The following is a 12,180-nucleotide window of genomic DNA, read 5'->3' on the forward strand; positions in this document are numbered from 1 at the left end:
TCGCTCCAATTCACTCTATTCCTTGCCCTCCTTTCACCCTCCTGCATGTTCAGGCCCCGATCACACAAAATCTTTTTCACTCCATCTTTCCACCTCAATTTGGTCTCCCTCTTCTCCTTGTTCCCTCCACCTCCGACACATATATCCTCTTGGTCAATCTTTCCTCACTCATCCTCTCCATGTGCCCAAACCACTTCAAAACACCCTCTTCTGCTCTCTCATATATATATATATATATATATATATATATATATATATATATATATATATATATATATATATATATATATATATATTTTCTTTTTTTTTTTGTTTTGCTTTGTCGCTGTCTCCCGCGTTTGCGAGGTAGCGCAAGGAAACAGACGAAAGAAATGGCCCAACTCACCCCCATACACATGTATATACATACACGTATATATATATATATATATATATATATATATATATATATATATATATATATATACATATATATATATATATATATATATATATATATATATATATATATATATATATATATATATATTTTCTTTTTCTTTTCTTTCAAACTATTTGCCATTTCCCGCATTAGCGAGGTAGCGTTAAGAACAGAGGACTGGGCCTTTGAGGGAATACCCTCACCTGGCCCAATTCTCTGTTCCTTCTTTTGGAAAATTAAAAAAAAACGAGAGGGGAGGATTTCCAGCCCCCCGCTCCCTCCCCTTTTAGTCGCCTTCTACGACACGCAGGGAATACGTGGGAAGTATTCTTTCTCCCCTATCCCCAGGTAATATATATATATTTATATATATATATATATATATATATATATATATATATATATATATATATATATATATATATATATATATATACATATATATATATATTTTTTTTTTTTTTTTTTTTTTCTTTCAAACTATTCCACATTTCCCGCATTAGCAAGGTAGCGTTAAGAACAGAGGACTGGGCCTCTGAGGGAATATCCTCACCTGGCCCCCTTCTCTGTTCCTTCTCTTGGAAAGTTAGAAAAAGAATAAAAAAAAATTATATATATATATATATATATATATTCATTTATTTATTTTGCTTTGTCACTGTCTCCCGCGTTAGCGAGGTAGCGCTAGGAAACAGACGAATGAGTGGCGCAACCAACCCACATGCACATGCATGTACATACACGTCCACACAAGCAATTATACATACCTATACATCTCAACTAATACATATATATATAAACACAGACATATACATATATACACATGTACATATTTCATACTGTCTGCCCTTATTCATTCCGATCGCCACCCCACCACACATGAAATAACCACCCCCTCCCCCACTCATGTGTGCGAGGTAGCACTAGGAAAAGACAACAAAGGCCCCATTCGTTCACACTCAGTCTCTAGCTGTCATGTAATAATGCACCGAAACCACAGCTCCCTTTCCACATCCAGGCACCACACACTTTCCATGGTTTACCCCAGACGCTTCACATGCACTGGTTCAATCCATTGACAGCACGTCGATCCCGGTATACCACATCGTTACAATTCACTCTATTCCTTGCACGCCTTTCACCCTCATGCATGTTCAGGCCCCGATCACTCAAAATCTTTTCACTCAATCTTTCCACCTCCAATTTGGTCTCCCACTTATCCTCTTTCCCTGTAACTCTGACACATATATTCTCTTGCTCAATCTTTCCTCACTCATTCTCTCCATGTGACCAAACCATTTCAAAACACCCTCTTCTGCTCTCTCAACCACACTCTGTTTATTTCCACATATCTCTCTTACCCTTACATTACTTACTCGATCAAACAACCTCACACCACATACTGTCCTCAAACATCTCATTTCCAGCACATCCACCCTCCTGCGCACAACTCTATCCACAGCCCACGCCTCGCAGCCATACAACATTGTTGGAACCACTATTCCTTCAAACATACCCACTTTTGCTTTCCGAGATAATGTTCTCGACTTCCACACATTCTTCAAGGCTCCTAGAATTTTCGCCCCCTCCCTCACCCTATGATTAACTTCCGCTTCCATGGTTCCATCCGCTGCCAGATCCACTCCCAGATATCTAAAACACTTTACTTCCTCCAGTTTTTCTCCATTCAAACTTACCTCCCAATTGACTTGACCCTCAACCCTACTGTACCTAATAACCTTGCTCTTATTCACATTTACTCTTAACTTTCTTCTTTCATACACTTTACCAAACTCAGTCACCAGCTTCTGCAGTTTCTCACATGAATCAGCCACCAGCGCTGTATCATCAGCGAACAACAACTGACTCACTTCCCAAGCTCTCTCATCCACAACAGACTTCATACTTGCCCCTCTTTCCAAAACTCTTGCATTCACCTCCCAAACAACCCCATCCATAAACAAATTAAACAACCATGGAGACATCACACACCCCTGCCGCAAACCTACATTCATTGAGAACCAATCACTTTCCTCTCTTCCTACACGTACACATGCCTTACATCCTCGATAAAAACTTTATATAATCGCCTTCTACGAGTCGGAGAAGGCAACTAAAGCGGACGGGAGCGGGGGGCTAGAAACCCTCCCCTCTTTGTATCTTAACTTTCTAAAAGGGGAAACAGAAGAATGAGTCATGCGGGGAGTCTCATCCTCTTCAAAGGCTTAGATTGGGGTCTCTAAATGTGTGTGGACGTAACCAAGATGAGAAAAAAGGAGAGATAGGTAGTATGTTTGAGGAACGGAACCTGGATGTTTTGGCTCTGAGTGAAACAAGCTCAAGGGTAAAGGGGGAAAGTGGTTTAGGAATGTCTTGGGAGTAAAGTCAGGGGTTAGTGAGAGGACAAGATTAAGGGAAGGAGTAGCACTACTCCGGAGTAAAGTAAGCGGTTAGTGAGAGGACAAGAATAAGGGAAGGAGTAGCACTACTCCTGAAATAGGAGTGATGGGAGTATGTGATAAAGTGTAAGAACGCAAAGACTAGATTGATATGGGTATAACTGAAAGTATATGGAGAGAGATGGGGGGATCACTGTGCATATGCACCTGGGCATGAGAAGAAAGTTCATGTGTGGCAAGTGTTTTGGAAGCAGCTGAGTGAATGTGTTAGTTGCTTTGATGCACAAGACTGGGTTATAGTGTTGGGTTATTTGAATGCAAAGGTGAGTAATGTGACAGTTGAGAGAATAATTGGTGTACATGGTGTGTTCAGTGTTGTAAATGGAAATCGTGAAGAGCTTGTAGATTCATGTGCTGAAAAAGAACTGGTCATTGGGAATACCTGGTTTAAAAAGAGAGATCTACATAAGTATAAGTATGTTAGTAGGAGAGATGGCCAGAGACCGTTATTGGATTACATGTTAATTGATAGGCGCGCGAAAGAGAGACTTTTGGATGTTAATGTGCCGAGAGGTGCAACTGGAGGGATGTCTGATCATTAATGATCTTGTGGAGGCGAAGGTGAAGATTTGTAGAGGTTTTCAGAAAAGAAGAGATAATGTTGGGGTGAAGAGAGTGGTGAGAGTAAGAGAGCTTGAGAAGGACACTTGTGTGAGGAAGAGCCAGGAGAGACTGAATAAAGAATGGAAAAAGGTGAGAACAAAGTACGTAAGGGGAGTGGGGTAGGAATGGGATGCATTCAGGAAAGCAGTGATGGCTTGTGCAAAAGATGCTTGTGGCATAAGAAGCGTGGAAGGAGGGCAGATTAGAAAGGGTAGTGGGTGGTGGGATTAAGAAGTAAGATTATTAATGAAAGAGAAGAGAGAGGCATGTGGACGATTTTTGCAAGGAAATAATACAAATGACTGGGAGATGTATAAAAGAAAGAGGTAGGAGGTCAAGAGAAAGGTGCAAGAGGCGAGAAAGAGGGCAAATGAGAGTTGGGGTGAGAGAGTATCATTAAATTCTAGGGAGAATAAAAAGATGTTTTGGAAGGAGGTAAATAAAGTGCATAAGAGAGGGGAACAAATGGGAACATCAGTGAAGGGGGCTAATGGGGAAGTGATAACAAGTAGTGGTGATGTGAGAAGGAGATGGAGTGAGTATTTTGAAGGTTTGTTGAATGTATTTGATGATAGAGTGGCAGATATAGGGTGTTTTGGTTGAGGTCGTGTACAAAGTGAGAAGGTTAGGGAGAAAGATTTGGTAAACAGAGTAGCGGTAGTAAAAGCTTTCCGGAAGATGAAAGCCGGCAAGGCAGCAGGTTTGGATGGTATTGCAGTGAAATTTATCAAAAAAAGGGGGTGACTGTATTGTTGACTGGTTGGTAAGGTTATTTGATGTATGACTCATGGTGAGGTGCCTGAGGACTGGCGGAATGCTTGCATAGTGCGATTGTACAAAGGCAAAGGGGAGAAGAGCGAGTGCTCAAATTACAGAGGTATAAGTTTGTTGAGTATTCCTGGGAAATTATATGGGAGGGTATTGATTGAGAGGGTGAAGTCATGTACAGAGCATTAGACTGGGGAAGAGCAGTGTGGTTTCAGAAATGGTAGAGGATGTGTGGATCAGGTGTTTGCTTTGAAAAATGTATGTGAGAAATACTTAGTAAAGAAAATGAATTTGTATGTAGTATTCATGGATCTGGTGAAGGCATATGACAGAGTTGATAGAGATGCTCTGTGGAAGGTATCAAGAATATATGGTGTGGGAGGTAAGTTGTTAGAAGCAGTGAAAAGTTTTTATCGAGGATGTAAGGCATGTGTACGTGTAGGATGAGAGGAAAGTGACTGGTTCTCAGTGAATGTAGGTTTGGGCAGGGGTGAGTGATGTCTCCATACTTGTTTAAATGGTTTATGGATGGGGTTGTCAGGGAGGTGAATGCAAGAGTTTTGGAAAGAGGGGCAAGTATGCGGTCTGTTGTGGATGAGAGCTGATTGTGGATGAGAGTTGTTGTTCGCTGATGATACAGCGCTGCTGTATTTTGGATATCTGGGAGTGGATTTGGCAACGGATGGAACCATGGAAGCGGAAGTGAATCATAGGGTGGGGGAGGGGGGAAAGTTCTGGAAGCCTTGAAAAATTTGTGGAAGTCGTTATCTTGGAAAGCAAAAATGGGTATGTTTGAAGGAATAGTGGTTACAACAATGTTATACGGTTATGAGGCGTGGGTTATAGATAGAGTTGTGCGGAGGAGGGTGGATGTGCTGGAAATGAGATGTTTCAGCACAATATGTGGTGTGAGGTGGTTTGATCGAGTAAGTAATGTAAGGGTAAGGGAGATGTGTGGTAATGAAAATAGTGTGGTTAAGAGAGCAGAAGAGGGTGTTTTGAAATGCTTTGGTCACATGGAGAGAATGAGTGGGGAAAGACTGACAAAGAAGATATGTGTCAGAGGTAGAAGGAACGAGGAGACGTGGGAGATCAAATTGGAGGTGGAAAGATGAAGTGAAAAAAATTTTGAATGTTCGGGGCCTGAACATGCTGGAGGGTGAAAAGCGTGCAAGGAATAGAGTGAATTAGAACGATGTGGAATACCGGGGTCGACATTCTTTCAATGGATTGAACCAGGGCATGTGAAGCGTCTGGGGTAAACAATGGAAAGTTTTGTGGGGCCTGGATGTGGAAAAGGAGCTGTGGTTTCGGTGCATTATACATTACAGCTAGAGACTGAGTGTGAACGAATGTGGCCTTTGTTGTCTTTTCCTAGCGATACCTCGCGCACATGCGGGGGGAGAGGGTTGTCATTTCATGTGTGGGGGGTGGCGACGGGAATGAATAAGGGCAGACAGTATGAATTATGTACATGTGTGTATATATATATATATATATATATATATATATATATATATATATATATATATATATATATATATATATATATCTTTTCTTTCATACTATTTGCCATTTCCCGCGATAGCGAGGTAGCGTTAAGAACAGAGGACTGGGTCTTTGAGGGAATATCCTCACCTGGCCCTCTTCTCTGTTCCTTCTTTTGGAAAAAAAAAAAAAAAAAAAAAAAACGAGAGGGGAGGATTTCCAGCCTCCCGCTCCCTTCCCTTTTAGTCGCCTTCTACGACACGCAGGGAATATATATGATGTGTGATGTCTCCATGGTTGTTTAATTTGTTTATGGATGGGGTTGTTAGGGAGGTGAATGCAAGTTTTAGAAAGAGGAGGAAGTATGCAGTCTGTTATGGATGAGAGAGCTTGGGAAGTGAGTCAGTTGTTCGCTGATGATACAGCGCTGGTGGATGATTCGTGTGAGAAATTGCAAAAGCTGGTGACCGAGTTTGGTAAAGTGTGGGAAAGAAGAAAGTTGAGAGTAAATGTGAATAAGAGCAAGGTTATTAGGTACAGCAGGGTTGAGGGATAAGTCAATTGGGAGGTAAGTATGAATGGAGAAAAACTGGAGAAGAAATGTTTTAGATATCTGGGAGTGGATTTGGAAGCGGATGGAGCCATGGAAGCGGATGTGAATCATAGGGTGGGGTAGGAAGTGAAAGTTCTGGGAGCGTTGAAGAATGTGTGGAAGTCGAGAACATTATCTTGGAAAGCAAAAATGGGTATGTCTGAAGGAATAGTGGTTCCGACAATGTTATATTGTTGCGAGGCATGGGCTATAGATAGAGTTGTGCAGAGGAGGGTGGATGTGTTGGAAATGAGATGTTTGAGGACAATATGTGGTGTGAGGTAGTTTGATCAAGTAAGTAATAATAGGGTAAGGGAGATATGTGGTAATAAAAAGTGTGGTTGAAAGAGCAGAAGAGGGTGTTTTGAAATGGTTTGGTCACATGGAGAGAATGAGTGAGGAAAGATTGACCAAGAGGATTTATGTGTCAGAGGTGGAGGGAACGAGGAGAAGTGCGAGACCAAATTGGAGGTGGAAAGATGGAGTGAAAAAGATTTTGAGTGATCGGGGCCTGAACATGCTGGAGGGTGAAAGGCATGCAAGGAACAGAGTGAATTGGAACGATGTGCTATACCGGGGTCGACGTGCTGTCAATGGATTGAACCAGGGCATGTGAAGCGTCTGGGTTAAACCATGGAAAGTTCTGTGGGGCCTGGATGTGGAAAGGGAGCTGTGGTTTCGGTGCATTATTACATGACAGCTAGAGACTGAGTGTGAACGAATGGGGCCTTTGTTGTCTTTTCCTAGCACTACCTCGGGCACATGAAGGGGGAAGGGGTTGTTTTTCCATGTGTGGCAATGTGGCGATGGGAATGAATAAGGTAGACAGTATGAATTATGTACATGTGTATATATGTATATGTCTGTGTGTATATATATATGTATACATTGAGATGTATAGGTATGTATATTTGCGTGTGTGGACGTGTATGTATATACATGTGTTTGTGGGTGGGTTGTGCCATTCTTTCGTCTGTTTCCTTGCGCTACCTAGCTAACGCGGGGGACAGCGAGAAAGGAAAATAAATAAATAAATATATATATATATATATATATATACATATATATATATATATATATATATATATATATATATATATATATATATATATATATATATATATATGTTGGAAAGGATCACAATTTTGCGTTTGATCAAGATATTCCTATGAGTCCACGGGGAAAATGAAACATGAAAAGCTCCCAAGTGCAATTTCGTGTAATAATCACATCATCAGAGGAGACACCAGAGAGAAATATAACAGTCAGTTTATATTCATCTAAGAGACGAAGCTAGGACGCCATTTGGTAAACATGGTAAAGTGTGTGAAAGAAGAAAGTTAAGAGTAAATGTGAATAAGAGCAAGGTTATTAGGTACAGTTGGGTTGAGGGTCAAGTCAATTGGGAGGTAAGTCTGAATGAAGAAAAACTGGAGGAAGTAAAGTGTTTTAGATATCTGGGAGTGGATCTGGCAGCGGATGGAACCATGGAAGCGGAAGTGGATCATAGGGTGGGGAAGGGGGCGAAAATCCTGGGAGCCTTGAAGAATGTGTGGAAGTCGAGAACATTATCTCGGAAAGCAAAAATGGGTATGTTTGAAGGAATAGTGGTTCCAACAATGTTGTATGGTTGCGAGGCGTGGGCTATGGATAGAGTTGTGCGCAGGAGGATGGATGTGCTGGAAATGAGATGTTTGAGGACAATGTGTGGTGTGAGGTGGTTTGATCGAGTAAGTAACGTAAGGGTAACAGAGATGTGTGGAAATAAAAAGAGCGTGGATGAGAGAGCAGAAGAGGGTGTTTTGAAATGGTTTGGGCACATGGAGAGAATGAGTGAGGAAAGATTGACCAAGAGGATATATGTGTCGGAGGTGGAGGGAACGAGAGAAGTGGGAGACCAAATTGGAGGTGGAAAGATGGAGTGAAAAAGATTTCGTGTGATCGGGGCCTGAACATGCAGGAGGGTGAAAGGAGGGCAAGGAATAGAGTGAATTGGATCGATGTGGTATACCGAGGTTGACGTGCTGTAAGTGGATTGAATCAGGGCATGTGAAGCGTCTGCGGTAAACCATTGAAAGCTGTGTAGGTATGTATATTTGCGAGTGTGGACGTATGTATATACATGTGTATGGGGGTGGGTTGGGCCATTTCTTTCGTCTGTTTCCTTGCGCTACCTCGCAAACGCTTGAGACAGCGGCAAAAAAAAAAAAAAAAAAATATATATATATATATATATATATATATATATATATATATATATATATATATATATATATACGTTGAGATATATAGATATGTATATGTGCTGTCTGTAGACGTGTATGTATATACATGTGTATGGGGGTGGGTTGGGCCATTTCTTTCGTCTGTTTCCTTGCGCTACCTCGCTAACGCGGGAGACAGCGACAAAGTATAATGAGAAATAGAATAATACGCCCATACACACATATACAAAAAATGCATATCAACATGTACATATACATACACAGACATATACATATATACACATGTACATATTCATACCTGCCTTGCTTTCATCCATTACTGTCGCCACCGCGCCACACAGGAGGTAGCATTCCCTCCCCCCCCCCCCCCTCTCTCTCTCTCTTTCTCTCTCTCTGTCTCTCTCTCTCTCTCTCTCTCTCTCTCTCTCTCTCTCTCTCTCTCTCTCTCTCTCTCTCTCTCTCTCTCCCTGCTTCAACGAGGTAGCGGCAGGAAGACAGACAAAAAACCACATTCGTTCACACTTAGTCTCTGGCTTTCATATGTAATGCATCGAAACCACAGCTCCCTATTCACATCCAGGCCCCACAGACCTTTCCATGGTTTACCCCAGACGCTTCACATGCCCTGGTTCAGTCCACTGACACAACTTCGACCCCGGTATACCATATCGTTTCAATTCACTTTATTCCTTGCACTCCTCTCACCCTCCTGTATGTTCAGGCCCCGATCGCTCAAAATCTTTTTCACTCCATCCTTCCACCTCCAATTTGGTCTCCCGGTTCTCCTTCCCTTAACCTCTGACACATACATCCTATTTGTCAATCTTTCTTCACTTTTTCTCTCCATATGTCCAAACCATTTCAACACACCCTCTTCTGCTCTCTCAACCACACTCTTTTTATTTCCACACACACACACACACACACACACACACACACACACACACACATATATATATATATATATATATATATATATATATATATATATATATATATATATATATATATATATGTGTGTGTGTGTGTGTGTGCGTGTGCGTGTGTGTGTGTATGTGTTTGTGTTTATGTATATGTGTGTACATGTGCCTATTATTGTGTATATGGGTGTTGTAAATATGTATCTTTTACACCCTCTTTTACAGTAAAGAGACCCATTAATCGAAATAATGCTTTTACATCTTTATGGTTATACAATGCCTCGTGTATAAAGGAACTTTCTTTTATCATCCTGGTTTTACTCGCCAGCTTTTATGCGTCAAACCAGGCTGTTATTACCTGCCATGACACTATAAACACAATTTTTATCACCAGGCAGAAGCATGGTACATAGAAATTTATCTAGGAGAGCGTCCAACACTTCTGACCACCGGTTACAGTGATGGTGAGTCAGAGCACAAAACTATCATAGTAATATACTTCTTTAATCAGAATATATCATATAAATGTCTCACATCATCATGACTGAAATAGATATAATGCTATCCCTGTGTAATGATGTAGAAATCATTACGTACATGATCTCCATTCAATATCTACAGCCAAATTAGATTCGAACAACTGATACCTTTAACACAGCAATCATGATTGGAAAATCTGTCATTGTTAATGGACGTACAAGCTTCATTTCCATAAAGCGAGTGGTAGGCACAGCTGAACACATTAGAAATAAAGTAGACAAAGAAATTACGTTGCCTTGAGGTTCTTCTAAGAACAAGATACCAAGTATATGGCCACAGTTCAGTGATAGGAAAAAAGAGAACAGATGATAGAATACTGAGAGTTTACATTCAAGATGGACTATCATTGTCGATGTAACCTGATAACACTATGTAGTAGTGCCCTTCATCTCGTAGCCAAAGATTGTTTCTGTACAGTGAACTGTGATGAAAGATATCATGTTAATAAATGTAAAGGTTGATATGTTCATTGGGAGCGAGGACAATCTTCCAGCACACAACATATAGACACACATCATCAGGTTACAGATGTTATAAACATTAGATTCAAGTTAAAGGTGATTTTGCTGATGGATCAAGAAGCAAATGTTACATTATTCATCTATCGACCAGGATTAACTTCGAAGTCCCAAACACGTGAAAAGTAAGACATGAACCCTGAAATGACGTAGAGAGAGAGAGAGAGAGAGAGAGAGAGAGAGAGAGAGAGAGAGAGAGAGAGAGAGAGAGAGAGAGAGAGAGAGAGAGAATAATCTAAGGCATTTGAAATAGATGTTAAACACAGCTGATTAATGAACAGCATAAAACAATAGTGACAAAACTAATCATTACAGTAACTATGTGTAACCAAAAGTTGACATACACATTTGCTGGGACAGAAAATGAAGTTATGGTCCTATAACTAAAGAACTCTTGAAAGTTTAAAATAAAATATAGCTAACAACATTAAAAAGATAATAATATGATATATTCTCCTACATGGACCTGCTGGTATGTGTATGTTATTTAATTTAAAGTTAATCATGAAATAGTTGCTCATCATGTTGGCTTTAAAGTTGGCCTCGTGCTAGCGTAAAGATTTTACCTCACAGTCACACTGAAAATTATGATTAGATTCCGTACCGTTATCATATAGCCCAACTTCTGCTCTTCATTGTACCTGGAGATCATGTAACGTAACACAGGAAGTAGATAGAGAGTCTTACGTAGCGTCCATTTAGTACTGGTCATTAATAAAGGCCATAAGAAACATCTTTCACACTCTTGTACACCCTCTCTGACACAATGATCCACAGTGGAGGTACATCTCATGTAGAGGCAGTCGTGATAACACGTTTCGGTTAAGTAAAGGAACAAAACGTACACAGAACAGTTGATATATATATATATAAAAAAAAAAATCTCGACTATTTGAGTCTGTCAGTAGCATTTACCTCAAAACTTATTCACACTGGGACACTGATGACGATGACAAGACGGCCAAATGAGTTCTTGATATTCGTGATATTCAGAACACTGGAGAATAGTTACATATCGGTAGATATGTCTTTAAGGCAACGAGAGAGTCATGATGATAATGTTTTGAACATAATAAAGTTCTGGAGGTAAGGAAATGTAAGAGCAATGATGTCATAAGGTTTGGTTAACTGCTATTAAACTGTAAGGTGACTGGGTAGAAAAGACACAACATACAGGATAGTCATGAACACAACACATCCTAGACTCATAACATATGCACACACGCACACACACACACACACACACACACACACACATATATATATATATATATATATATATATATATATATATATATATATATATATATATATATATATATATATATATATATATATTTTTTTTTTTTTATACTTTGTCGCTGTCTCCCGTGTTTGCGAGGTAGCGCAAGGAAACAGACGAAAGAAATGGCCCAACCCCCCCCATACACATGTACATACACACGTCCACACACGCAAATATACATACCTACACAGCTTTCCATGGTTTACCCCAGACGCTTCACATGCCTTGATTCAATCCACTGACAGCACGTCAACCCCTGTATACCACATCGCTCCAATTCACTCTATTCCTTGCCCTCCTTTCACCCTCCTGCATGTTCAGGCCCCGATCACACAAAATCCTTTTCACTCCATCTTTCCAC

Source organism: Panulirus ornatus, chromosome 14, assembly GCF_036320965.1.
Source record: "Panulirus ornatus isolate Po-2019 chromosome 14, ASM3632096v1, whole genome shotgun sequence".
Taxonomy (NCBI): domain Eukaryota; kingdom Metazoa; phylum Arthropoda; class Malacostraca; order Decapoda; family Palinuridae; genus Panulirus; species Panulirus ornatus.